A 25,901-nucleotide genomic window follows, 5' to 3' on the forward strand; every position below is an offset into this window, starting at 1 on the left:
AGACCAGCATCTACCATGTTAGCGACTACAGGAGGAGGCTGAGATGGATCATCCATCCTGCAGTTTTGGCTGAAGATTCATGCAAATGCTTCAGCTTTCTCTTTTGAACTGACAACAACATGAACAGCATGCAACAGATAGAGCTAAGTGACCCAAAACCAACAGATCATTTCGAAGATCTGCACTCCTGCCACACCCTGTTGTGAACAGTGGACAATTAAACAACTCAGTGGAGGAGGAGGAGGCTCAACAAATATCCCCATTCTCAGCAATGGGGGAGCCCAGCACATTTGTGCAAAAGAGAAAGCTGAAGCATTTGGAAGAACTTTCAACCAAAACTGCCAAGTGGATGATCTACTTCAGCCTCCTCCAGTGGTCCCCAGCATGATAGATGCCAGTCTGCAGCCAATTCAATTCACTCCATGTGATATCAAGAAATGGTTGAAGGAAATGGATTCAGCAAAGGCTATGGGCCCTGACAACATTCTGGCAATAGTGCATTAGGGTTAGTAGTTGAGAAGAGATGTGTTCCAGGACCTGCTGTGCCCTTGGCCAAGCTGTTCCAGTACAGCTACAACACTGACATCTACCCAACAATGTGGAAAATTGTCCAGGTATGTCCTGTCCACAAGAAGCAGGACAAATCCAACCTGGCCAATTGCCACCCCATGAGTCCGCTCTCAATGGAAGGGATAATTGATCGTGCTATCAAACAACACTTGCTTAGCAACAACCTGTTCACAGAAGCTCAGTTTGGTTTGCACCAAAGTCACTTAGTTCCTGACCTCGTTGCAGCCTTAGTTCAAACATGGACAAAAGAACTGAACTCCAGAGATGAAGTGAGAGTAACTGCTCTTGGCACATGAGCTTCGCAGGCTGAGCCAGTATTTAGTTGTCAGCACTGGATGCTGGGATCAAACCCCGGTTGCTGGTGCTGTGAGGCAGTGGCTCTACTATCTGCACCATTGTGCCACCCAGGATCAGCTCAGATTTTTTGCATGATAGTATTTAAAGTGAACTTGCACCCATAATTTACTGTCCCAGAGCTGACACCAAAGCAATACCAGAATAATCAGTGTATAACCCAGCATCTAAATAGTTAAATATATTGACATTGACCAAATGCAGCTAGCTAAATAAGACTCACTTTAGCCAGGTTCAGGCTTGTCACGTTATCTCTCCCACCAGTGAGCTCCTCCCTTGCTGCCGTCATTTGACAAAAAAATTATCTTCCACTCTTCGGCTTCAGAGAAAGGAAAGAGTGAGAGGCAGGAAGCTGGCGACACTTTGAGTATTGCCGCCATGTCAGACAAGAAGGATCAGGAGAACCTGCAGTCTGTGGTGAAGAACTCAGTTGTTCCCTCCGATAGAAGCTGCACAGAGCTGAAGTCCACCATGCTGAAATGGTGAGCCTACTAATTATCTATTAAAAGTCAGGGAGGCTCTCCTTATTTTAAGGGGCTGCTGGTATGTAAAATCTAATAGAAAATATACAGGGAGTTATTTCTTTTAATTTGCTGAGCAGATATTGAACAAATATGTTGCAAGGTCAGGCGGCACAGTAGTGCAGAAAGTAGAGCCACTGCTTTGCAGCTCCAGAGAACAGGATTCAATCCTGACCTCTGGTGCTATCTTTGTGGAGTTTGCACGATTTCCCTATGACCGTGTGGGTTTCCACTAGGTGCTTCATTTCCTCCCACTGATGTGCAGATTGGTACACTAACTGTCCACGATGAATCGCCCTTTTGTGCAGGTGAATGGTAGAATCTGGGGAGAGTTGATGAGAATGTGAGGAGAATAAATGAAGATTAGTGTAACTGGGTGTTTGATGGTTGGCGTGGACTCCATGGGCCGAAGGGCCTGTTTCTGTGTTGTATGATGATGGCTTTAGGATCATTTTGGAATTAAATATATCTTCTAAATCTCAAGGCAGTCGTGATCTCGTGATGGAGGCCTGGCAATTTGTACACGATCAATCCAAATTAACCATTTCTATGGTATTTGGAGTCCACTTTCCCACTATTCAATTGGAATCATTTTCTGCAACACACCCCACCCTCCTGACCCACCCAAAAGAGGGAGTCTCTTCATTAGTGGTAATCTAAAACACTAAACCATAACAGCTGAGTAGGCAGCACTTGGTGTCCACTGTTACAGTCAGCGGAGCCCAACATCACTTTGGTTTCATTTTTCCCACATTATACTCCACTTGTCATTTATACTCCTTTTAACCTGCCTCTTAACCCACATCCCATCCTATTGCTAGCCCAACTCCCAATGTATCACGGTGTCAAATTTTATCTGAAGGTGTTCCAGGCAGATTTTCCACATGAAGGTGCAAGATAATTGGTTGACTAACAGGAAAAGCCCCCCACAGCACAAAATGTCCCCTCACCTTTGCTCCCCGTCCAATGAGTCCATCTCTGTTTTTCATAAACTTCAACTTCCATATAATAAATGCAATTTGCTAAAATAATTCACTGCCTAAATTCACAAATGCCATTTGAACAGAATGTCAGGGAAACCACCTCAGCTATTTAGTCCATTACAGAGAAAGGTCAGGCTGAGCATTTGAGATGGTGTGTTTGAAAACTCAGCCTTTGAAATAAGAATTTGTTCTTCTCAAGGTACAGATGGTGTTAAGTGTAGGAGTATCTGAACCTACAGTATGATTGACAAGGAAGTACAACATTACCTGGGACACAGAATCCAAGCTCATGGAGGTCCTGGGACAACTTTATAAAACATTGGTTAGGTCACAGCTGCAGTATTGTGTACAGTTCTGGTCATCACACCATTGGAAGGATGTGATTACACTGAAGGTGCAGGGGAGATTCACCAGGACATTGCCTGGGATGGGGTGTTTCAGTTATGAGGAGAGACTGCATAAACTGGGTTTGTTTTCCCTGGAGTGAAGGGAGACTGAGGCATACAAAATAATGAGGGGCAATAGATAGGGTGGATAGTGAGAAACTTTTCCCCATTACAGAGATGTCTAAAACCAGACAACATAGGTTTAAGGCGAGGAGCAAAAGTGTTAGAGGGGATATGAGGATAAGATTTTTCACCCAGAGGTTGATTGGAATCTGGAACACACTGCCTGAGGGGATGGTGGAAACAAGACTCTCACAACATTTAAGTATCTGGACAAACACCTGAAAAACCAAGGCAGACAAGGCTATGGATCAAGTGCTGGTAATTGGGATTAGTATAGATTGGTACTTGATGGTCAGCATGGGTACGATGGGCTAAAAGGCCTGTGCTGTCTAATTCCATGCCTCGACAACAAGGCACTGTGTGACTGAGGTCATATACACCACCTTGAATCTTATAGGTACGATTCTGAAACCCTGGGGATATCTATGGATACAGGGATGGAGTGGGAAGTGGATGAGCAATGGTTCCCAATTTTGAGCTGTGCAGTGCCCTTGGAGGCCCAAAGGTCACTGAGGCAATCTGTGAGGCTTCAATAATATTGAGGGAATTTAGTTAGAATGTTCACAAAAGAAGTAAATTACAATATACTCAGCACTGTAGCTGCTTCTGATATGACCGTAAAAGGGTTTGACACAGGTGTTTATGCACATGAACAGGTAAATCTTTCTGCAGTGGCTGAGGGAGAACACAGGTGACCAAAGAAAGCAGGCTGGACTTGCCAGGTCAGGCAGATGACATGCCAAACAGTGCAGGCACCCTCACTACATTGGGCATTACTTGCTGTCAGAACTCAACATCCAGAATTGGAGCCAAGCGTGGAGAATCTCCAGCTGTCTGATGTCAGTGGGATGGCATAAATGCTCTCAGATCCATAGGAAAGATTTATATCCCCCATTGAACAATACTGAGCCATGGTTGAAGGAAGAGCAGGACTGTCAACTCAGTATCCCAGGGCATAGAATTTTCAGGTGAGACAGAGGAGGAGTGTTGGGGAGGAGGTATTGCAGTGTCAGTCAAAGATTGCATTGCTTCAGTATTGAGAGAAGATATCCTGGAAGACTCCTCAAATGAGGCCATTTGTGTAGAGATTAGAAACAAAAAGTGTGCTGTTACATTGCTGGGGTGTATTACAGACCTCCCAACAGTCAACAGGAGATGGAGGAACAGATATGTTGGCATCGATCATACCGGTGCCCAAAAAGAGCAGGGTGAGCTGTCTCAACAATTATCGCCCAGTAGCACTCATATCTAGTGTGATGAAGTGCTTTGAGAGGTTGGCCATGGCTAGAATTAACTCATGCCTGACCAAGGACCTGGACCCGTTGCAATTTGCCTACTGCCACAACAGGTCTACAGTGGACGCAATCTCCTTGGCATTGGACCACTTAAACAACAGCAAAACGTACATCAGGCTGCTGTTTATCGATTACAGCTTGGCATTCATCACCATCATCCCCTCAGTACTAATCAACAAGCTTCAAAACCTGGGCCTCTGTACCTCCCTCTGCAACTGGATCCTCAACTTCCTTATCAGGAGACCACAGTCAGTACGGATCGGTAGTAACACCTCCTCCTCTCTGACAATCAACACAGGCGCACCTCAAGGATGCGTACTTCGCCCACTGCTCTACTCTCTCTACAGTCATGACTGTGTTGTTAGGCACAGCTCAAACACCATCTATAAATTTGCCAATGACACCACTGTTGTTGGCAGAATCTCAGATGGCGACAAGGAGGCATACAGGAGTGAGATAGATTGGCTGGTTGTGTGGTGTTGCAACAACAACCTCACATTCAATGTCAGAAAGACCAAGGAATTGATTGTGGACTTCAAGAAGGGGAAGTCCGGAAAACACACACCAGTCCTCGGTGAGGGGTCAGCATCTAGGAGCATCAATCTTGGGCCCAACACATTGATGCAATCATGAGCAAGGCATGCTAGTGGCTCTCCTTTGCTAGGAGTTTGAGGAGATTTGGTATGTTACCGAGGACTCTCACAAATTTCTGTAGACGTACAGTGGAGAGCATTCTGACCGGTTGCATTGCCGCCCGGTACGGGGGCTCCAATACGCAGGATCAAAAGAGGCTGCAAAGGCTTGTAAATTCAGCCAGCTCCATCACGGGCACAACCCTCCCCACCATCAAAGACATCTCCATGAAGCGGTGCCTCGAGAAGGTGGCATCCATCATTAAGGACCCTCACCATCTGGGACATTCCTTCTTCGCGTTACTACCATTGGGGAGGAGGTACAGGAGCCTGAAGACCCACACTCAACATTTTGGGAACAGCTTCTCTTCCCCTCCACCATCAGATTTCTGAAAGTGTTCATGGGTTCATGGACCGATCTCATTATTCCTCTCTTGCAATGATTTATTACCTTTTGTAACTTATAGTAATTTCTATGTCTTGCACTGTACTGCTGCTGCAAAACAACAAATTTCACATCATATGTCAGTGATAATAAACCTGATTCTGAAATCAAAGAGATGACAATAAAAATAGGGTGAGTGTAAAGGGGGATTTCAGTTTCCCAAATATTAAGCCGTATTGCCTCAGCATTAAACAGATCAGAGGCGGCTGTATTTTTGGGGTGTGTCCAGGAGAGCTTTTTGATGCACCAATGAGGGAAGGAGCATTATGGACCTTATTTTGGGGAATGTAGCTGGTTGAGTGGAGAAAGTGTCAGTTGGGCATCATTTTTACTCTGTATGTTTCAAAGTGGGTATGGAAAAGGAAGGGATGAACCATTAATAACAATCTGAACAAAAACGGAGATGGGCTGATGAGTAAGTTTGCAGATGACACCAAAATTGATGGAGCTGTGGACGGTGAGGAAGGTTGTCAAAGGATTCAGCGGGATATAGACCAGTTGGAAATGTGGAGAGAGAAATGGGAGATGGAGTTTAATCCAGACAAGTGCGAAACCTTGTACATTGGGAGTTCAAATGCAAGGGCAAAGTATACAGTAAATGGCAGAACTCTTAGGAGCATTGATGTACAGAGGGATCTTGGGATGGAAATCCAAAGCTCCCTGAAAGTAGCAAAACAGGTAGACTGGGTCATAAAGAAGGTGTACGATATATTTGCCTTCATCAGTTGGGGTGGTGAGTATTAGAGTCAGGAAGTCATGCTGCAGTTGTATAAAGCTTTGGTTAGGCCACATTTGAAATATTAGGACAGAACGCAAAACAGTACAGCACAAGAACAAGCACCTCAGCCCATGATATCTGTGCCGAACACGATGCCAAATCCCTTCTGCCTGCACATGATCCACATCTCTCCATTCCCTCCATATTCAGTGCTCATCTAAAAGCTTCTTAAACACCACTGTCATATCTGCTTCCACCACCACCAAAGGCAGCCCATTCCAGGCATCTACCACTCTCTGTGGACAAAAACATCCCCCTCTCACCTTAAAGCTATGTCCTCTAGTATTTGACAATTCCACCCTGGAAAAAAAGATCCTGACTGTCTAAACCTATCTATGCCGCCCATAATTTTCTAAAGTTCTATCAAGTCTCCCTTTCCCTCAGCCTCAGAAGCTCCAGAGTAAATAATCCACGTTTGTTCGACCTCTCCTACAATACCCTCGAGACAGCTTCCTTTTATGCACCCTGGCCAATGCCTCCACATTTGTCCTGTAAGAAAAAGGCCCTTCAGCCCAACTCATCCATGTCAACCAAGATGCCCAGCTAAGCTAGTCCAATTTGCCTGCATTTGACCAATATCCCTCTAAGCGGTTCCCGTCCAAATGTTGCCTGGGATAGAGCATTACAGTTATGGAAAAGCTAGCTCTTTTCTACCTGGAGCAGAGGGGGTTAAGCGGGGCATGACTGAGGTATATAAAATGATGAGGAGTGTAGATGGGGTAGACTGCAGAAAAATTTCCCCACATCAGGCCTAGTTAAAACTAATTCAAATGGAGGACATAGATTTAAGGTAATGAGGAAGAGATTTAGAGAAGATCTGAGGAGGACCTTCTTCACCCAGAGAGTGGTGAGGATCTAGAATGCACCGCCTGAGAGAGTGGTTGAAACTGGATCACTGACAGCATTTAAGAACTGGTTAGATGAACACTTGAATCCCTTAGGCATAGAGGGATATGGACCAAGAGTTGGGCAATAGGATTAATACGAAAGGGTGCCCAGTAGTCAGCATGGATGATTTGGGCCGAATGGCCTGTTTCCATGCTGTATGATTCTATGGAAGTAAAGCTAGAAAGGGGCAGCTGAATTAGCAAACCAAGTATTTTTATTCATCATTTCATTGGATATTGGTGGGAGGCAGGAACAGAAGAAATAAAACCTCTGAAACGGGGAAGAGAATCAAACTTTTGGGATCTCTCCCCACCCCAGAGAAAATCAGCCAGGATTCCACCATCCCAGTGCCAAGAGAATGGGATTTCCCCATCAGCTACCAGTGTTAAGGAAGACCATTTAAAGTAGGCACACTCAACTAAATTCATGCGAAACTGATTTAACCGTTAAGTTATTGGCCCCGAGCAGCCAAGATTAACAATCTGGTGTCCTTTGTCTGAATCCCATGTGGTAAGCTGCAGAATTCAACTTTATTAAATCTGGAATGAAATGCTAATCACCAGTAAATGTGACCGTAAAACATTGCAAAAACACATTCTGTTCACTAATATCCTTCTGGGAAGGACATCTGCCATCCTTACACAGTATGTTACCCAACCACAGGGCTGAATCAGAGATATCCGTTGAAATAGCCCAACAGCAGTTAATTCGAGTGTAGTTTAGGATGAGTGATAAATGCTTGCCAAACCATGTCCTGTAAGTATGTTTAAACTGGGGAGTAGTTATCAACGTGCAATCTTACGCCAGATATAGTTTTTGAAAGGATGAGACTGGGGGAACTGAGAGATGACACACAAAAGAAAGTCATTCCAACATCTGAACAGCGCATTTCCTCCAGTTGCATCGGAAAAGCTTCACATTTTGTCTTCCAAATCTGCTCATTGCATGCTGTTCTATTAACTTTGAGATCTGCTCCCTGATTCGAATTGACATTGCCTTTGCCTGTTTATCTGACAAGTCCAGCCCCAGGGCAGGGATAGAGGGCTATGCCACAGTGATGGCTAATCTACACTGTCAGCCTACTGGTTCCCAATTGCTGAGTCAGACCTCTGTCGACTCATGAAACCAGGGTGGAATTCCTAGGGAGCTCACGGCTGGCTGCCACTGCCTTTCTATTGTACTTGTGTAATGAAGCCTGACTGACCATTAGTGCTGGGTTTCTGGGAACCAATCACCCAGAAAAATCTACAAAACACTTCCCTGTTGTATGAGGTTTGAATAGGCTTCTTCATTGTACAATATGAACAGAAAGCAGCAGAGATCCTAACATGTATCTGATAGAGGATGGACATTTATACAGGGGAGCTGATCAGTTTATATTTGAGAGGGCCTTGGGTGCCAAGGATTTGTTGTGGGGTAAAGTTCCCTCCACCAGTGCTGCCCATCACTAACCAGCCAGGTTCAGCAACTGTATTTGTTCAAAAATAAATTTTGTTCTTAAAAATATATACACAAAATACAATTCGTACACATCTTTCTTTACATTCATTGTGCCATTAATTCAATACATTCTCTTCCAACCTGTCAGCACTTCTGTTGTGCAATAAGACCATAGGACAGAGGAGCAGAATTAGGCCATTCGGCCCATTGAGTCTGCTCTGTCAATCAATCATGGTTGTTTTTGTTTCAACCCCATTTTCCCGCCTTCTCCCCATAACCCTTAACCAATCAACAACCTATCAATCTCTGCCTTAAATATACCCAACAACTTGACCTCCACAGCGCTCTGTGGCAACGAAATCCACAGATTCACCACTTACTGGCTGAAGAAATTTCTCCACAACTCAGTATTAAAGAGACATCCCTTTATTCTGAGGCTGTGCCCATGGATCCTCAACTCTCCTACTGATGGAAAAATTGTCTCCACATCCATTCCTTTCAGTACTCGGTACATTTCAATGAGATTCCCCCCTTCTGAACTCCACTGAGTACAGGTCAGATGCATCAAATGCTCCTCATATGTTAAGCCTTTCATTCGTAGGATCATTCTTGTGAACCTCCTCTGGACCCTCTCCAGGGCCAGCATACCTTACCATAGAGACAGGGTCCAAAATTGCTCACTATATTCCAAATGCAGTCTGACCAACACCTTATAAAGGCTTAGCAGTACATCCTTTCTTTTATATTATAATACTCTCGAAATGAATGCTAACATTGCATTTGCCTTCCTTACTACTGACTCAACCTGCTAGTTAACCTTAAGAGAATTCTGAACGAGGACTCCCAAGTCCCTTTGTACCTCCAATTTCTGAATTCTCTCCCCATTTAGAAAATAGTCTACACCTTTATTCTTCCTATCAGTGTACCCGTGAAATGTTTAAGAGGCAATTACACAGGGCCAGCCCCTCAGTGTCCAGTGACAGCAGGACCCAAGACTATGGTCCTTCTTCACAGAGCCTTTGTGGCTACACCAAGCTTCAGTGCATCCCTCATCGTGTACCCCTGCACCTGGAATGTTCAATTGGCAGCATTCACTTACAGACATCTCGTTATAAATAAATTGGTGTGTTGGTAAATCTGTCTATTATTGTCATACTTACCAAGGTACAGTGAAAAACTTGTCTTGCATACTGTTCCTACAGGTCAATTCATTACACAGTGCATTGAGGTAGTACAAGGTAAAATATAAGTGTAGAATAAAGTTTTACAGTTACAGAGAAAGTGCAGCGCAGGTAGACAATCAGGTGCAAGGTCATAATGAGGTAGATCGTGAGGTCAAGAGTCCATCTTATCGTACCAGGGAACTGTTCGATAGTCTTTTAACAGCAGGATAGAAGCTGTCCTTGAGTCTGGTGGTACATGCTTTCAGGCTTTTGTATTTTCTGCCTGATGGGAGAGGGGAGAAGTGAGAATGTCCGGAGTGGGTGGGGTCTTTGATTATGTTGGCTCCTTTACCAAGGCAGTGAGAAGTATAGACAGAGTCCATGGAGAGGAGGCTGGCTTTCATGATGTGCTGGGCTGCGTCCACAACTTTTTACAGTTTCTTGTGGTCTCAGGCAGAGCAGTTTCCATACCAAGCTATGATGCATCTGGATAGGATGCTTTCTATGGTGCGTCAATAAAAATCGGTAAGGGTCAAAGGGGACGTGCCAAATTTCTTTAGCCTCTTGAAGCAGAGGCACTGAAGAGCTTTCTTGGTCATGGCATCTTCATGGTTGGAGCAGGACAGGCTATTGGTGATGTTCACTCCTAGAAACTTGCAGCTCTCAACCTTCTCGATCTCAGTACTGTTGATGTAGACATAAGCATTTGTACCATCACCCTTCCTGAAGTCAATGACCAGCTCTTTTGTTTTGCTGACATTGAGGGAAAGGTTCTTGTCATGACACCATGTCACTAAGCTCTCTATCTCCTTCTTGTACTCTGACTCATCATTATATGAGATACAACGATCTGTAAACCTGTAGATGGTGTCAGCACAGAATCTGACCACATAGTCACAGAGTGTATAGGGATACAGTAGGGGGCTGAGGATGTAGCCTTGTGGGGCACCAGCATTGAGAATAATTGTGGCAGACGTGTTGTTGTCTAGCCTTACTGAATGCGGTCTGTTGGTCACAAAGTCAAGGATCCAGTTGCAAAGGGAGGTGTTGAGTCTCAAGTCTTGGAATTTAGAGATGATTTTCTTGAAATTATAGTATTGAAGGTGGAGCTGTAGTTAATAAACAATAGTCTAACATGGGTGTCTTAACTATCCAGATGCTCCAGAGATGAGTGTAGAGCCAGGGAGATGGTATCCGCCGTGGACCTGTTTCAGCGGTAGGCGAATCGGTATTGGTTTATTATTGTCACTTGTCCCGAGGTACAGTGAAAAACTTGTCTTGCAAACCGATCATACAGGTCAATTCAGTACAGAGTGCATTGAGGTAGTGCAGGTAAAAACAATAACAGTACAGAGTAAAGTGTCACAGCTACAGAGAAAGTGCAGTGCAATAAGGTGCAAGGTCACAACAAGGTAGATCAGTGGTCGAGGTTGTCTAGGAGGCTAGAGTTAATATGTGCTAATGACCAGCCTCTCCAAGCACTTCATGATGGTGAGTGTCAGAGTCATCAGACGGTAGTCATTAAGGTACGTTACCTTGTTTTTCTTAGATATTGGGATGACAGTGGTCTTCTTAAAGTAGGTGGGAACCTGAGATTGAAGCAGGGAGAGGTTAAAAATGTCTGCAAATATCCCAGCCAGCTGATCTACACAATATCTGAGCACACGGCCAGGGACACCATCTGGGCCAGATGCTTTCCGTGGGTTCACTCTCCGGAAGACTGATCTTACGTCCACAATGGTGACCACGGGTTCAGGTGCACTGGAGGCCGTTGGGGTGGGTGGTGACATACCAATTCCCCTTCTGTTCAAAACGTGCATAGAATGTATTAAGCTCATCGGGAAGGGATGTGCTGTTGTTGGCGATGCTGCCTGACTTCATTTTGTAGCTCATTATTTGTCTACATCAATGGTGCTGAGGTCGAGAGGGTTGACAGCTTCAAGTTCCTGGGAGTGAACATCACCAACAACTTGTCCTGGAAAAACCACGTGGATGCCACGGCCAAGAAAGCTCACCAGCGCCTCTACTTCCTCAAGAGGCTAAAGAAATTTGGTTTGTCCCCTTTGACTCTCACCAACTTTTACCGATGCACCATAGAAAGCATCCTATCTGGATGTATCACGGCTTGGTACGGCAACTGCTCTGCCCAAGACCGCAAGAAGCTGCAGAGAGTTGTGGACACAGCCCAGCGCATTACAGACACCAGTCTCCCCTCCTTGGACTCTGTCTTTACCTCTCGTTGTCTTGGTGAAGCAGCCAGCATAATCAAAGACCCCACCCACCCGGGACATTCTCTCTTCTCTACTCTTCCATCAGGTAGAAGATACAGGAGCCTGAGGGCACGTACCACCAGACTTAAGGACAGCTTCTACCCCATAGTGATAAGACTATTGAACAGTTCCCTTATACAATGAGATGGACTATGACCTCATGATCTACCTTGTTGTGACCTTGCACCTTACGGCACTGCACTTTCTCAGTAGCTGTGACACTTTACTCTGTACTGTTATTGTTTTTTTTTTACCTGTACTACATCAATGCACTCTGTACTAACTTGATGTAACTGCACTATGCAATGAATTGACCTGTAAGATTGCTCTCTAAGACAAGTTTTTCACTGTACCTCAGTACAAGTGACAATAATAAACCAATACCAATATAGCATGTATGCCCTGCCACAACTAACGACTGGTCTGGGACTCGATTTGGATTGGTATTGTCTCTTGGCCTGATAGCTTTCCAGAGGTTGTATCTCAATTTCTTGTATAAGTCAGGGTCACCTGATTTCAACGGTGCAGTTCTGCACCTCAGTAGGGAGTGGATCTCCCGGTTCATCCATGGTTTCCGGTTTGGGAATACCCAGATTGTCCTCTTTGGTGCACGGTTCTCAACACACTTGCTGATAAAGGTGGTGACATACTCATCTAGGCTGGCAACTGAGTCTTTGAACATGGACCAGTCTACCAACTCAAGGCAGTCACGTAGAAGCTCACCTATTTCCTCAAACCTGCACTGCACGACTCTGTACTGGATCCTCCCATTTCTGTTTATATGCAGGGAGAAGGAACACAGCCTGGTGGTGTGATTTACCAAAGTGTGGGTGGGGGTGGGTCAATAGGCATCTTTGATGGTTGTGCAGCAATGGTCAAGGGTGTTTGAGCACCTGGTGGGACAGGAGACATGCTGGTAGTACTTTGGTAACACACTCTTGAAGTTGGCCTGGTTGAAGTCACCGGCAATGATGAAGAGGGCTTCAGGATATCCCATTTCAAGCCTGTTGACCACAGAGTATAGTTCATTGAGTGCAGGCTTCACACCCACCTGGGGTGAGATGTAAACTGCCATCAGGATAGTTGAAGTGAACTTCTGTGGCAGGTAGTATGGGTGACATTTCACCGTTAGATATTTTAAATTGGGTAAGCAGGAACTCACTAGGACCATCACGTCCGAGCACAACGAGATGTTGATTAGGAAGCAGACCCCTCCACCTCTGACTTTGCCCAAGGACACTGTACGGTCCAGCTGGTGAACTGAGAAGCCCTCAGGTTGTATGGCACAGTTAGGTGAAGCAGGTGTAAACCACATTTCAGTGAGACCAGAAGACCAACAGGTTTAGAGCAGACCAGTGTACATCTTTCATTGAGTTGATGATCTTCCAGCAGAACTCAGCATTTGTTTCAGTGTGCACCCCTGGGATCGGACCATAGATCATAGAATGCTCTGTGACACAGCTGCTCAGTCCAGGAGGAGGTATCTCAAGCAGCAGGAGGCAGAATTGATCTCCGACCATGCAGGAAGGAACTTACAGGGGGGAACCCTCTAATCATCAGCTAGCCTTGGTAGAAAATATCCTGCAAACAAACCACATGGGCGACACAGTGAACATGTCAGCTGTGAGTCAGAGAGTCATTGTCCTAAATTAATAGAGCTATACAGCACAGAAACAGGATCTTCAGCCCAACTCATCCATGCCAACCAAGGTGCCTACCTGGGCTAGTCCCATTTCCCTGAAACAAGAGAGCCTGCAGATGCTGAAAATCTGGAGCAATGCATACGAAATGCTGGAGGAACTCAGCAGGTCAGGCAGCATCCATGGAGAGAAATGAGCAGTCGATGGTTCGGGCTGAGACCGTTCATCAGGACTAGAAAAGAAGGCGGCAGAAGGCAGAATAAGAAGGTCAGGGGAAGGGGAGAAGCACAAGACCATTTCCCTGCATTTGGCTCATATCCTCTAAATCTTTCCTCTCCATGTACCTGTCCAAATGTCTTTTAAACTTTGTAATTGTACCCACCTCTACCACTTCCTCCAACAATACATTCCAAATACCCACCACCCTCTGTGTTAAAAACTAGCCTCTCAGGTCCCCTTTAAATCTTTCCCCTCTCACCTTAAACATATACTCTCCAGTTTTAAACTTCCCTACCCTGGGAAAAAGACTGCACCAATCTATCTTATCTAAATCTATCAATCTATCTATACCCCTCATGATTTTATAAACCTCTCTAAAGTCACCCCTCAGTTTCCTTCACTTCAGGGAAAAACGTCCCTGCCTATCCAAACATGATGATGCTGGAGGAACTCAGCAGGCCAGGTAGCATCCGTGGAGAAAAGCAGGCAGTCAACATTTGGGGTCAGGACCCTTCTTCAGGACCGAAGGTAGGAAAAGGGGAAGCCCAATATATAGGAGGGAACCATATCCAATCTCTCCTTATAACTCAAGCCCTCCAGACCTGGCAACATGAACCTTTTCTACATCCTTTCTAGCTCAATCACATCCTTCCTATAGTGTGGCAACCAGAACTGCATATAATATTCCAGTTGCAGTCTCACTAATGACTTGTATGGCTGTAATACGACGTCCCAACTCTTATACTCAATGCTCCTGTCCGATAAACGTAAACATGCCATATGCCTTGTCGATCACCTTCTGAACCTGTGTTGCCGCTTTCAGGGAGCTATGTACTTGTACCCTTAAGTGTCTCTGTTCTACAGGGTCCTGTCATTCACTGTGTATGCCCTGCCTTCCCAAAATGGATCACTTCACAGTTGTCTGAGTTAAATTCCATCTGCTATTTCTTGGCCCACTTTCAGAGTTGGTCTTGGTAATGTTGTAGCCTTAGGCAACATATTCACTGTCCACCATACCACAAATTTTGGTGTCATCCACAAACTTACTAATCATACCACCTATATTCTCATTCTGAACATTAATATATACGACGAACAATAGTGCATAAGACACTGATCCCTGCAGTACACCACTGGTCACAGGCCTCCAATCTAAAAAGCAACCCTCCATTACTACCCTCTGACTCCTACCATCAAACCAATTTTGTATCCAATTGGCCAGCTCACCCTGGATCCCATGATCTAATTTTCCAAACTAGCCTGCTGTGCGGACCTTGTCAAAAGCCTTACAACGGCTACCGCCCTGCCCTCATCAATCCTCTTGGTCACCTCTTCAAAAAACTCAGTCATCTTCGTGAGAATGATTTCCCACACACAAAGCCACTGGGGCAATCCCTAATCAGTCATAGAGTCATAGAGCAATACAGCATGGATACAGGCCCTTCAGCCCAACCAGTCCATGTTGACCACAGTGCCCACCCAGCTAGTCCCAATTTCCTGTGTTTGGCCCCTATCCCTGGACTGTTCAAACAAAAATTGATTTGGTGTATTAATGTTAGGAAAGGTAACGTGCCAGGGAGGCATACAGGTAGAGCTGCTGCCTCAGTGTCAAAGGCCCTAGTTAGATGCTGACCTTGGGTGCTGTCTGCCTTACTTTGCATGTTCTCTATGTAACCTCATGGATTTTCCCCAGGGGTTCTGTTTTCGCCCACCCCAGATTTGCAGATTGGATGCTTAATTAGAAACTGTAAATTTCCTCAAGCAGTAGAAACCAGTGGGGGGGGGGGGGGGGGGGGGAGAGAATAGGTTACAATGGAAATTAATTGGGGAATGGGAGCCGGCATAGACTCGATGGGCTGAATGGCCTCCTATGTCACGTGGAAATATATGAACTTCCTTCACTAGACTGGTTTGTATTGGTGTGAGGAAGCCTAACTGCACATTACTTCTGGGTTTCTGCAAACCAACCATATGGTTGACTTTTTATGGCACCTCAGCAGAAGGCCAGTCACAGAGCACAGAACAGCACAGAAACAGGCCCTTCAGCCTACCATGTCCATGCCACCTATCAACATTAATCCCATTTACCCGCATTAGGTCTGTGGCCTTTATGCCTTGGTGATTCAAGTACTTGTCTGAATGTTTCTTAAATGTTGAGGATCTCTGCCTCCACCACCTCCTCAGGCAGAGCATTCCAGATTCCAACCACCCTCTAGGTGAAAGAAACTCCCCCTCAGATTCCTTCTAAACCTCCTGCGTCTCACCTTAAATTGATGCATCTTGTCTTAGGTACCCCAACATTTCATCATCCACACTATCTCAACCCCTCATCGTTTCATACAGCTCTATTTGGTGCCTCCTCTGCTCCAGAAGAAACAGATCCGGCCTATCCAGTATCTCCTTATGAATGATGTGCTCCAATCCAGGAACAATCTCTTCTGCACCCTCTCCAGTGTTATCACAGCCTTCCTGCAGTGTGGCGACCATAATTGCACAAAATACTCCAGGTGTGGCCTCAAAGTTTTATAAAGTTGGAATATGACATCCCAACTCTTATGTTCTATGCCACAGCCAATAAAGGCAAGCATGCCATACACCTTCTTCACCACCCTGTCCACCTGTGCTTCCACTTTCAATGATCCATGGACTTGGACCTCATCAACACTTCCCAAGGTCCTACCATTTACCGTGCATGTCCTACTCGTTTGCTTTCCCGAAATGCTTGACCTCACATTGATCAGGATTAAATTCCATCTGCCAATGCTCCACCCAACTTTCTAGCAGATCTGTACATCATCTGTAGCCTTAGACAACCTTCCTCACTACCTCCGCAACCAATTTTCATCACTAAATGCTGGCATTGCCAGCCACATCCACATCCAGTGAATGAATTAATAAAACAATAAACAAGTTAGACTGACACTCCAGTGGATTATTGAGGAACTGCTGCACTGTGAGAAGAGTTGCCAGCTAGATGAGATGTTAACTGAAGTCCTGAAAGCTGAATGTAATGGTGTGGCCGATACTTTTAAACACAGAACATAGAACAGTACAGCACGGGACAGGCCCTTCAGCCCACAATGTTGTGTCGAACTAATTAAACCAATGACTCCTAATTAATCTAATCCCTCTTCCCCACACATTGACCAGATCCCTCCCTTCTCTGCATATCCATGTGCCTATCTAACAGCCAATGCTATCTGCCTCCAACACTACCCCTGGCAGTCCATCCCAGGCCCCCACCACTCTCTGTGTAAAAAAAAAACTTGCCCTGCACATCTTTCTACTTTCCACCTCTCACCTTAAATACATGCCATCTAGGACTAGACATTTCAATCCTGGGAAAAAGATACTGGCTATCTACTCTATCTATGCCTTGCATAATTTTATAAACTTCTATCATCTCCCCTCAGCCTCCACCACTCTAGAGAAAACAACCTCAGCTTCTGCGTGGCATACGTCCTCAAAACTAGGCAGCATCCTGGTAAACCACCTTTGCACCCTCTCCAAAGCCTCCATGTCCTTCCTTTAATGAGGCGTTATTGAAGAATGGTTATTTCAGCTATCTTATCTAATGTTCTAGAACAGATTGTTTCTTCAATGTCATATTCCTGTTTGTGGGATCTTGCTGTGCATACATTAAATGCTATGTCTCACCCATTACAACTTCACCTCAAATGTACTTCATTTGCTGCAAAGGGCTTCTGTGCCATAAAGCATGCGCCACATTCAAACAGTCATTCACTCTGCATTAAAGGGGCAAATCCCTGGTGCAAGCATTTCAACTGCTCGACATTGTCATTCAGTTAAACACAGCTTTGGTTACCTGCTGATGAGGAGGGGAGGTGGGAAATGGAGGCAGTGGGGAGGTGGGTGAGAGTTCTTTACGTAGAAAAACAGCATTCATTGCTCAAACTCATGAGAAACTGCATTTGGTGGTTAAATTACTAGACTGGTATCCAGAAACCAAGACCAACCACCTGCTAATCTGAGTTTCAACCTGGACAGTTTATATTCAGTTAATTAAATCTGAAATAAAATGCTGATCGCCAGTTAAAGTGACCATAAAACCACTGGACAGCTGTAAACACATCTGGTTCTCTAATGCTGGAAACGCTCAGCAGGTTAGTCCACATTGTTTCTCTTCCCAGAGCTGCGCCCTGATCTGCTGAGTGTTTCCAGCACTTTTTGATTTTATTTTGCATTTCCAGCATTTGCAGTTGTTTTGATTTTCACTCTGGTTCATTAATGTCTCCAGGAAGGAAAGTCTTGGCCTATGTGTAACTCCAAACTCAGACCCATCAATGTGGTTGTCTTGGGGCTGCCTCTGAAATGCCCCAGTGGGTCACCTAATTCAAGGGCAATAGGTGCTGGCCAGGCCGGAGAGCCCTGGGAGAGAATGATAACCAAGCTGCCTAGGCAAAGTTACAACCCAACCTAAATGCACCCCAGGCACAACCCTCCCAAACCCAACTTGAGCCCCATGGCTATCCCACTTCCCATTCCAGCCCACAGCACCCACTCACAAGCCAGCCCTAATTACAGCTCCACCAAATGGAGCAGTGCATTTATTTATAAAGCAGGGCATCTACTTATAAAGTGCTGAGCCTTGGCACATTTATAAAGCTTGCCTAACCCAACCCAAGATCGAGGACTTAGAATTGTTTCAATGCTAACCTGATCCAAATGACAGATATTATCAGGATCTGTCCTGACTCTAATTCTAAGGAAGGTACAGTGGCAGAACTAGTAAAGCTGCTGCCTCACAGGTTCAATCCTGACCTCAGGTGCTGTATGTGAGGAGTTTGCATGTTATCTCTGTGACTGTGGGTTTCCTCCAGATACTCTGAGTTCCTCCCGTATCCTGAAGGCGTTCAAGTTGATGGGTTAATTGGCCACTATAAATTGCCCCTAGTGTGCAGGTGAGTGGTGGAATCTGGGGGCAGTTGATGGGAATGTGGGGAGAATAAAATGGAATTAGTCTAGAATTAGCGTAAAATGAGTTCTTGATGGTTAGGATGGAGCCAATGGGCTGAAAGGCCAGTTTTGTATTGTATGATTCTAAGGCTGCAGCTAACTATCCTGATTCCCAGAGATAACAAAAGTATCTATTATTCATTTTGTATTTACTTACCAGGAATAAAAGCTGTGTTGGCTGCCTGGTGCCCAGGTTTAGATCATCTCATCTGCCCTGCAGAGGAACTTGGAGTGGGAGGGGAAAGATCTGGTTGTTGTAGTCTGTGTGTGTACCAACAACATAGGTAGAACAAGAGGCTCTCCTGAAGGAATATGAGCAGGTAGGGACAAAATTAAAAAGTAGAACCAAAAAGGTAACAATCTCTGGATTAATACCTGAGCTACGTGTTAACTGGCACAGAGTCATCAAACTTATAGATGTAAATATGTGGCTTAAATCATTGGTGTGGGAGAAGTGGGTTTGAATTCATAGGACATTAGCACCAGTACTGGGGAAAGAGGGAGCTGTTCCAATGGGAAGGGCTCCACCTGAACCATGCTGGGACCAAAGTCCTGGCAAACTGCATAACTAGGGCTGTAGATGGGTTTAAACTAAACAGTGGAGGGTGGGGGTGGAGGGGTGGGTGGGGAGTGGGTTCAACGGCATGGAAAACTGAGGAAAGATTAAAGCCAGGGAGAGTACAGGAGAGGTTATTAAAGTCTACAGAATGAAATAATAGGACAGACAATTTAGAAAGGGTTAGGAATCTATCTTCAGGCAACATGGGGATGCCTTTGCGAAGAGAGGTGGTGAATACAGGACTGAGAGTGTTGTATTTGAATGCGCACAGTATGTGCAACAAGGTAAATGAGTTCACAGCACAGATCGAAGTTGGCAGGTGTGATATTTTGGGCATCATGGAGATATGGCTGAAAGAAGATCAGAGCTGGGAGCTAAACATCTAAGGGTACGCATCCTATTGAAAAGAAGCAGGTGGGCAGAGGGGAGGGGTAGTCCTGTTGGTAAAAAAAAATGAAACTAAATTGATAGCAAAGAGTGATATAGGATCAAAAGATGTAGAATCTTTGTGGGTAGAGTTGAGGAACCACAAAGGTAAAAAGACCCTGATGGGAGCTATGTACAGGCCTCCAAATGGTAGTCAGGATGTGGGGTACAAAACACACCAGGAGACAGAAAAGGCATGTGAAAAAGACAATGTTGTGGTGGTCTTGAGGAATTTGAAATATGCAGGTAGACTGGGAAAAACAGGTTGGTAGTGGACTGCAAGAGAAGGAATTTGTGGAATGTCTATGAGATGGCTTTGTAGAGCAGCTTGTGGTTGAGCCCACGAGGGAACAGGCAATTCTAGAGTTGGTGTAATGAGGTAGATTTGATCAGGGAATTTAAGGTGAAGGAACCCTTAGGAGGCAGTGACCACAGTATGATAGAATTCACCTAGCAGTTTGAGTGGGAGAAGCTAAATTCAGGTGTATTGGTATTACAGTCGAGTAAAGGTAACTATAGAGGCATGAGGGAGGATGAGGACAGTAACAGAGATGACGGTACAGCAGCAATGGCAGGAGTTTCTGCGAGTAATTCAGGAGACACAGCAGAATTTCATCCCAAGGAAGCAGCAGCACACTAAGGGGAGGAGGGGAGGACAAGGCAACCAAGGAAAGTCAGAGACAGCAAAAAAGCAAAAGAGAAGGCATACAATATTGCAAGGATTAGTGAGAAGCCGGAGGATTGCGAAGCCTTTAAAATCCAGCAGAGGACAACTAAAAAGGCTATAAGGGAGGAAAAGATGAAATACGAGGGTAAACTGACCAATAGTATAAAAGAAGATTCCAAATTTTTTTTTAAGTTACGAGAGAGGCGCAAGAGAGGATATTGGACTGCTTGAAATGATGCTGGAGAAGTAGTAATGGTGAACAGGAAAATGGCAGACGAACTGAAAAGGTACTTTGCACCAGCCTCCACACCAGCAACATGTCAAATTCAAGAGAGCCGGGGCAGAGGTGAGTGTAGTGGCCATTACTAAGGAGAAGGGCTGGGGAAGCTGAAAGGCCTGAAGGTGGATAAATCACCTGGACCAGATGGACTACACCCCACACTCCTGAAAGAGCTAGCTGAAGAGATTATGGAGGCATAAGTAGTGATCTTTCAAGAATCACTGGAGCCAGGGAGGGTCCAGGAGGACTGGCAAATCGCAAATATGACACTGCTGTTTAAGGAGGGAGGGAGTCAAAAGGAAATTATAGCCCAGTTAGCCTGACCTCGTGGAGCTCCACAGGGGTCAGTGTTGGGACTGCAACTTTTCACTTGTACATTATGATCTGGATGAAGAACTGATGGTATTGTAGCCAGGTTTGCAGATGATACCAAGATAGGTGGATGAACAGGTAGTGCCACAGAGGCAGGGAGTCTGCAGAAGGACTTGGACAGGTTAGGAGAGTGGGAAAACAAGTGGCAGATGGAATACAGCGTAGGTAACTGTGGGGTTATGCACTTTGGTAAGAATAATAAGGGTGTAGACTATTTTCTAAATGGGGAGAAAATTCAGAAATCAGACGTGCAAAGGGACTTGGGAGTCCTACTGTAGGATCCTCTTAAGGTTAACTTGCAGGTTGAGTCAGTAGTAAAGAGGCAAATGCAATGTTAGCATTCACTTTGAGAGGGCTAGAATATAAAAGCAAGGATGTAATGCTGAAGCTTTGTAGGGCTTTGGTCAGATCTCATTTGCAATATCTAAGGAGAGGGTCCAGAGGAGGTTCACAAGAATGATCCCTGGAATGAAAGGCTTAACATATGAGGAGCATTTGAAGTCTCTGGGCCTGTATTCAAAAGATGAGGGGGGTGGGGGGGAGGGATCCCTTTGAAACCTATCGGTTACTGAAAGATTTGGATAGAGTGGATGTGGAGAGGATGTTTCCATTAGTAGGGGAGTCTAGAATCCAAGGACACAGCATCAGGATGAAGGGATATCCCGAAAGAACTGAGATTAGGAGGAATTTCTTCAGCCACAGGGTGGTGAATCTGTGGAATTCGTTGCCACAGAGGGCTGTGGAGGCCAAGACAATGGGTGTATTTAAGGTAGAGATTGATAGGTTCTAGATTGGTGAGGGGGTTAAGGGTTACAGGGAGAACAGGGTTGAGAAAAATCAGCCATGACTGAATAGTGAAGTAGACTCAATGGGCCGAATGGTCTAATTCTGCCCCTATATCTTAATGGTTGTATGGTCTTATAAAATTAGCCATGTCAGACTCCTAGTTGGCTATTTGTGACTGGTAGTCAACTCATTGGACTACACTGTCCAGTAATGTCCTTCAGCCCTAACCTCAGTCGAGTCTTCCTTTGCTTCATTAGTATTTTAACCTTTTCTGTCCTGCTAGCAAATGAATAGTTCTAAGTTGTGTCCAGAGAGCTCAATTTTCCTCAGGTGGCCTTCCGACAGACAGGAGATTGTACTGGATTTACCTACTTCTGTCAGGGTGTATGAATTTTTCTTTTTTGTTACAGAACTGATACTCCCTGTCTTTTCTCCCTCTTCCATGCTCTTAACACCTCCTGCCTCTCCAACTCCTGAGAAGTAAGCACAGAATACAGTCTTGTGTTCCAGTGCAATTCTGAGAGTGTGCTCCACTGTCAGAGCCATTGTTAGGAGCTTGCTGTGCATATTGGCTGCCAAATTTCCTACAACAGCAATTATTCTGGCCATAAAGCACATCTTGACACCTTCTAGTGATATGAAAATCAATAAATAAATAAGAGTCTTTGCCTTCCACTCAACACTGTTTCCCCAGCTCATTCCTACTGGGAACGTGGGGACAAGTGCATTGGGAGTTATTCAGGGTGGGTCACAACAAAACTTTGGCTCATGAATGGAGTTTTGGGATTTCACATATTTCCGACAAGATATCATTAATGCTAATGTTTAATTTCAAACCATTTTCAGCATCGCAGAAAAAGGGGAGGAAAACTGCAAAGAGGCAACTGAAGCCTACAAGAGCTGTATGAAAACATTAGGATTTAAAGTTTAGCAACGACTGCACTGGTGAGCATCTATTATAACCATCGGTCTGGTATCAGTGTTGGGCTGACATTTCTCCACTGAGTTACACAACCTGCCTTCAAAAGGATCAGGAGATACAAGAGGCTGCAGAAACACAGGTCTGAATGCAGGGTCTTGACCCGAAACAGCAACTATCCCTTTGCCTCCACAGATGCTGCCTGACCCACAGAGCTCCTTCAGTGGTTTGTTTTTTTTTTGCTTCAAAAGGATCAACTCTCATGTTCCTCCTCAAACAAGGAGAAGGCCAAAGTCTGCGAAATGGCCCTTCACACATCTCTCGTCACGTCAGGTTGGACTTGACACAAGATATCATTGGAGAGGAGCTGTGGCAAGAACTAAGACGGGCAATTTACATTTGTAAATAGGAAGTTTACATTCTCTTGAATGAAATAAAAATGAAAGATCTTAAGCTTGAAACTTTAAATCTGTTTCTCTCTCCACAGATACCGTTTGATTTATTGAGTGTTTCCAATATTTTATTTATATTTCAGTTTTTTGAACTTGGTTATATGACCTTCAGTATTTTAGTTTCTTTTTAAAGAATTTGTAGCTTCTTCAATAGTTGATTTTTAATAGTTTAGAACTGTATCTGACTTTCAGCAATATTCATAGTTGTTGATAACCAGAAAACTCAGAACACGTGGCTTAGCCATCAGTCAAAACTGTTTCAGAGCAAGTTTGAAGTTAATGCACGGAAATGTCTATTGTGGCACCGAGCCTCCCTGGTGAGGTCGGAGCCAATTCTGTTAAGGAAATTGCTGCTGGGAGATCTGCCAAAGGTTAAATGCAGACAACAGAAAGGTCAACCAAAGGTGCCTCTGCCAGAAAATTCTGGGGAATTTGATCTGCTTCCTCGGTCCTTTCAATCATGCCCAAAGTCGGTAACTGAAAGACTATGGTTGATCGTTCTTTTCAGATGTTAAGGGAAATACAGTTAATGGAGGAAAGTGCCACTGAGATGGAATGCCAACTATGATCTTATTGAGTGGGTTAGCAGGCACACAAGGGGCTGAATGACCCGTTCCTGTTTCTAATTATGTTTCTACATGCAATTTTATTCAGTGGAACTAGTGAACTAAAACATACTGCTCAGGATTTTCCAAACTCAATTTGTAAATGCAACTTAAAGGCAGTAGCGAAAACGTTCACTCCCACACAATTATTTAATTAGGGATGGTCACAACTAAATATACACAATTATATATTAGGAATAGTCAGCATGGCTGTGTGTGGGGCAGGTCACATCTCTCAACTTTGATTGGAGTTTTTTTGAGAAGGTAACAAAGTTGACTGATGAAGGTAAGGGAGTGGATATTCTGCACAAGGCTCCTCAGTAAGCTGATCCAGAAGATTAAGGCACGTGGGATTCACAGTGACTTGGCAGGTTGGATTCAAAATTTGCTTAGTCATAGAAGACAGAAGGTAGTGGCGGAGGGACGTTACTCTGACTGGAGGTCTGTGACCAGTGGCGTTCTGCAAGGATCAGTGCTGGGACCTCATCTGTTTGTGATATATATATATATATATATATATATATATATATATAAATGATTTGGATGAAAATGTCAGTGGACTGATTAGTAGGTTTGCAGGGAACACAAAAATTGGTAGAATTGTGGATAGTGAGAAAAGTTGTCAAATAATACAGCAGGATATAGACAAGTTGGAAATATGAGCAGAAAAATGGCAGATGAGTTTAATCTGAACAAGTATGAGGTGTTGCATTTTAGGTGTTCAAATGCAAGAAGAAAGTACACAGTAAATGGCAGGTCCCTCAGGAGCACTGATGTACTGAGGGATCTTCAGGTGCAAGTCCATAGGTCCCTGGAAGTGGCAGCACAAGTGGGTAAGCTGGTAAAGAAGGAATATGGCATGCTTGCCTTCATTGGTTAGGGTGTTGAGAATGAAATTAGAGAAGACATGCTGCAGCTGTATAAAACTTTGGTTAGGCCACATTAGGATTACGTACAATTCTGGTCACCACATTACAGGAAGGATGTGGACACTTTGGAAAAGATGCAGAAGAGATTCACCGGGATGTTGCCCGGATTAGAGAGTATTAGCTATAAGGAGAGGTTGGACAAACTTGGATTATTTTTGCTAAAGGGCCAGAGGCTGAGGGGAGACCTGATAAAAGTTTATAACATTATGGGAGGTGTAAATAGAGTAGACAGCCAGGATCTCTTTCACAGAGTGGAAATGTCAAATACTAGAGGGCACAGATTTAAGTTGAGGGGGGAATGTTTAAAAGAGATTTACAAGGCAGAGGTTGGTAGGTGCCTGGAATGCACTGCCAGGGGAGGTGGTCGAAGCAAGTACAATAAGAAGCATTTGGACAGACACATGAACATGCAGGGACATATGGTCCTTGTGCAAGGAGATGGGATTTGGCATCATTGAACTGCACCTCTCTAAAATATGCACTACACTAATTAACACATCTCTCTCTTTTTCTGCAGATCCATCATCTCTGGAATGCCTGATATCTCTCCCCCTCCTTCTTCCAGAACTTCTCAACTGCTTGGTAAATAAACCACAGCAGAACCATCACACTGAACTGTTTCATTCTGATTTTATTTTTGCCTGCGTGCACTGTCAAAAGGGCAGTGTGCAGTACAACTCACCCACACCTTTGAATGCCTATGATTTGGAACAGTCTTTCCTTGGAGTTACAGCCATGCATTAGTGCATTATAGGATGCATTTCTCAACAAAGATGCATGTTGACCCTTCACAAAACAAAGCAGAGATTAGGCTTTTTTTAAAATAAAGAATCCCTTCACCTCTGTCAGCTATGGAAATATATAGAACCATGTCACATTTCTTGAATGTGTTAAATCAATTTTCAAGTAATCAATAAAAGCACAGTAATTATATAGTCACTGAAAGAATTGGTTAACCTTGGATTTTCTTTTCACTGCATCTTTCCCATCTTTGCTTTGTTAAAACTGAAGCCAATCCTTGGACCATAACGTAAGCCAATTTCTGTCTGGTGAGAAGCCAAAATGTGGCAATTTATAAAAATTTACAATTGAACCCTGCCTGTTGCCCACTCCAATGTTAATGGCTTTATCCTGACTCCACACGATGCAACCTACACCTTCCGTCAAAATCTTCAAACATTCCAACTTCTTCAAGCACACCTTTGTTCTGTATGCCAGCACT

General features: G+C 44.5%; 1 long non-coding RNA gene across 1 annotated transcript; it reads left to right on the forward strand.

Moving 5' to 3' along the window:
• Positions 1–1,274: 1,274 nt before the first annotated feature.
• Positions 1,275–25,287, forward strand: LOC127585623 (uncharacterized). The gene is made up of 3 exons (XR_007958544.1): positions 1,275–1,406; positions 22,621–22,719; positions 25,197–25,287. It is a non-coding gene; the product is annotated as an uncharacterized LOC127585623 (long non-coding RNA).
• The last annotated feature ends 614 nt before the right edge of the window (positions 25,288–25,901 follow it).

The sequence above is a fragment of the Pristis pectinata genome, chromosome 33, assembly GCF_009764475.1.
Source record: "Pristis pectinata isolate sPriPec2 chromosome 33, sPriPec2.1.pri, whole genome shotgun sequence".
Classification (NCBI taxonomy): domain Eukaryota; kingdom Metazoa; phylum Chordata; class Chondrichthyes; order Rhinopristiformes; family Pristidae; genus Pristis; species Pristis pectinata.